This window comes from Limulus polyphemus, unplaced genomic scaffold (genome assembly GCF_000517525.1).
Source record: "Limulus polyphemus unplaced genomic scaffold, Limulus_polyphemus-2.1.2 Scaffold48, whole genome shotgun sequence".
NCBI lineage: Eukaryota > Metazoa > Arthropoda > Merostomata > Xiphosura > Limulidae > Limulus > Limulus polyphemus.
Genome location: NW_013665658.1, coordinates 1,176,674 through 1,180,723, shown reverse-complemented (window position 1 = coordinate 1,180,723; position 4,050 = coordinate 1,176,674). Strand labels below are relative to the sequence as shown.

At 35.2% G+C, this 4,050-nt stretch overlaps 1 protein-coding gene across 1 annotated transcript in view; it reads right to left on the bottom strand.

The window, feature by feature from the left end:
• The window catches only part of LOC106462827 (latrophilin-like protein 1), a 29,992-nt gene that overhangs the window by 16,544 nt on the left and 9,398 nt on the right, over positions 1-4,050 (bottom strand). The window lies entirely within an intron of this gene.

Sequence of the window (4,050 nt, the reverse complement as noted above, 5' to 3'; positions counted from 1 at the left end):
GGATTGATCGTCACTTATAATGCCCTCACGGCTGAAAGGGCGAGCATGTTTGGTAGGACGGGGATTCGAATCCGCGACCCTCAGATTGCGAGTCGAGCGCCTTATCCACGTGGCTATGCCAGGCCAAAATAAAATGTATAAACTACAAAATAAAAAATTATATATATAAATATATATGTTGTTTTCTAATTAAGAGGCTTCTTTAATTATAAAGGTTTGTTTTTTATTTCTTAAATTCAAAATCAGAAGACAAGTCAGAGGGAATTACTTATTTGGGTATTAGTTATCTTATCCACATGCATGCGCGCGTGCGCATCTTTTTAATGAGGCAAGCTAGCGAAAAACCACATAGAAAATTTGCACCTGAAATTTTGCACTAATACTAAGAGGACCCTTTAGGTGTATATCTATGTATTTCTTAGCTTATGCACGTGCGCATCTTTTTATGTGGGAAATTAGTGAAAGATTACATAGAAGTTTGACCGCCATAGCTTCAAGAGGAAAAATCCTAGAAAGATGAAATTTTGAACCCATACTAAGTGGACCCTGAGGGTGTGCACCTGGGTATTACTTATTTTATCCAGTTGCGTGCACCTCTTTTAAATGAGGCAAACTAGCGAAAATCAGATACAATAGAAATGGTTCCTTATATAACAACATCTAATATTTAGAAAAGCCAATGCGTTTTGGTATCAATGCGTTCGAACAACGGCTTTTATGTCCTGTTGCTTAGCAACAAAAGTATAACATAATATTGGTGTTAGACTATGTACTTTATGGCTTTTTTATTTCTGGGCAATAAATTTGAAATATTTTTGACTGTTCTTCTATGCTAAAATAGGTTCAGAAAACACACACTGACAAAGTCATCTAGAATATATCAATCTTTTAATCAATGCGAAGCCGGGTACTTTCGATAATAGTTTTCTAATCCCTTTTGAAATTTACCGCTGTATAAACTCCAGCTGTATCAGTTGGCAAGTCATTTAAAAAATTACAACCCTTTAAAAATATAAAATTCGATTTCCCGCGGTGGACAAAGAAACAATTATTATCCAAAATGGACAACTCATCAGAATTTACACATTTAATACTACTCACAATTTTAAACAGTTCAATTAAATCTTATTAAATTATTGTATTTTTAAATTGAAACAAACTGAGAACATTTTTCATGATAAGCGTACACCGTCATTCCAGTAATCTTCTAGTAACTCTAGTAGAAGAACACTGAACATAATATTCAAGATGTGACCTAACCAATGTTTTATACATAAATCTATCTCTTTCGTTTTAACTTTCTTGCATGATAGTCCACATCGTCTTCCAGTCCTTATTTTACAGATCAATCCACTATAATCCATGACTCCTTTTCTACATTTCTTATAAAATCACTTACCATTCTAGATGGCCAAAATAAATAAATTCCTGCGATATGTTTCATTACTAAATCAAAGCGTTAATTTTTAAGTTAATAAAAAGCTCATATAATTACTAATTAGGGTCCAGAATTTATAAAATTTCTAATCAGTCATTCATAAAAATTTTAACTGGTCCTCCAGGAATTCTAAGTGATGCTTATCGGATTTATCTGATCTACTCCAAGAGCATGTATATACGTGTGTTCATTCCATTTAGCAGTTGCAGATGTGAATATTTTAAAATTTAAAACAACAGTTTTTGATTATATCACTCTTGGAATGTACGTAATTCGTGGCCCGGCATGGCCAGGTGGTTAGGGAGCTCGACTCTCAATCTGAGGGTCGCGGGTTCGAATCTCTCTCACTCCAAAACATGCTCGCCCTTTCAGCCGTGGGGGCGTTATAATGTGACGGTCAATCTCACTATTCGTTGGTAAAAGAGTAGCCCAAGAGTTGGCGATGGGCGGTGATGACTAGCTGCCTTCCCTCTAATCTTACACTGCTAAATTAGGGACGGCTAGCGCAGATAGCCCTCGTGTAGCTTTGCGCGAAATTCAAAAAACAAACAAAACAAACAAACGTAATTCGTATAGTAATCCAGATAAACTTTCACACGCACGAAAACATAATGTGACTTGATATTACTACTATGTAATACTATCCGAAAGCGGACTTACAAAGCTAGAATCCGGGTTTCGATACCCGTGGTGGGCAGAGCACAGATAGCCCATTGTGTAGTTTGTGATTAATTACAAACAAACAAACTATCCGAAAGGTAAGGCATTTCTCCCTTGAGATTATAATATTCGTCACTCTTCGTTTGTTTTCATCATGTCATTCACATGTACTAGGAACCTCTTTCATTTCACACGTCATAGGGATCTCACATAATATTTAAATAGAGATTCCCAGAAAGTTAGCGGATCCATTTGGGATATTAAAGTAAAGAAGATTCTTTCACGAGACGAAAACGTAATTATGGTTTTAAGGAAAAGTATAAAATTGCACTTTTTTTGTAAGTTAATAAAGTCAAATGAAAAGATGATTAAATTTCTAATCGGACCTATTGGGCCGAGATTTTTTGCTATTCTTGTCGGTTCACAGGCCTCCTAGATGATCAGACCCGACTAAACGACGAGAATTTCGGACCTATTGCCGCTAATAATTTATGACAAATGAGTCTCAGCAGTAGTCCTAACGTTATGGCATACTTTTACCCCTTTCCATGTTGCTTTCAATTTCATGGTACTCTGAAGTCAGGGATTTTTTTTTTTCGTTTGTTACATTTGTTTTGACAATAATACTAATTATTATCTTGTTTTCCATTTGACTCGTATGTAACATTCGACCTTGCATGAACTCAGAATCAGCTTACTCATCAATAACTATACGAACAACACTCGCCTGTCCTGAATCATCTAGCACAAACGTAATACCATAAATTGAAATGTATTTCGTATCTTCAAAATGAGCGGCACTTTATGTAGTACTACTTGACGAACCCGTTCTATGCAGGGAGAAGACATAGTGGCCCCTGGCGAATCAGATACAAAGCCCGATGCATTATGTCAATCGTTTGGGACCCCTAATTATGTTTGAAGTCAATCGGTCCAGTAATCATTGGTTCTGAGCAGACGCATTCACACACTTTTACCAAATAATGGTTTAGATGTACGCTAGATGAACAGGACGGAAATCTCAAGGTTAGGGCATAGTAATCCCTAGCTACCCTGAGGAAGATAGCCAGTCAGAAGCATTCGCCGCCTACACGGCTACTCTTAACTGAATATCACAATTTGTTGTGACTTTTCTAATGTATTCTCAGCTGGAAATATAGAGTGTGCTTAAAGCTCCAGACCATCAGATAACATTGCGGCACGCGAAACGCTAGCCACACCTGGCCCTAAAGTTAAGATGTCGTGGAAAGTGTTAAATCACTAAAAAAAAAACACGATAAATCAAGTATAATGTTGCTAAGCTTGGTACTGTTATCCATGACAGGTCCCTGTTGGAATGATATATTTAAGAAACATTTTGTCGCTGTTTAAAAAGAAAATCGAAAAATAAGAGTCAGAAGATTATTTTGGATCTGACGATACTTTTGGATCACGTACTTTTTAACTGTATGTTTGAAACTAATTTAGACAAGAATGCTTCGACATATGGTGTATTTTTATTCTGCACTGTAATTAAACAACAACAAAAACATTTGATTAGATTCTAATGTTCACAATGTAAAAATTACTTTTATGGTTTTCAGAGAAACATACGACGTAAAAAAAAAACAAATTCAAAACTAAAACCAACAGTAATATTCAAGATAGGAACAGAAATTAAAATTACAAGTAATTTCGTTAAAAACATAAAACTTTTATCAAAAACACATATTTATCTTTGTAATTACAATATTTTTATCAAGATTTTTTACTCTCATCTTCTTGAGAAAAAGGATTAATCACGTGGTGACAAAGACTTTAGAATATACTGATTTAGCAGCAATTTAATTAACCCGAGAAAATTAGAACGGTTCCGAAGTTAGATTTAATTAACCCGAGAAAATTAGAGCGGTTCCGAAGTTAGATTTAATTAACCCGAGAAAATTAGAGCGGTTCCGAAGTTAGATTTAATT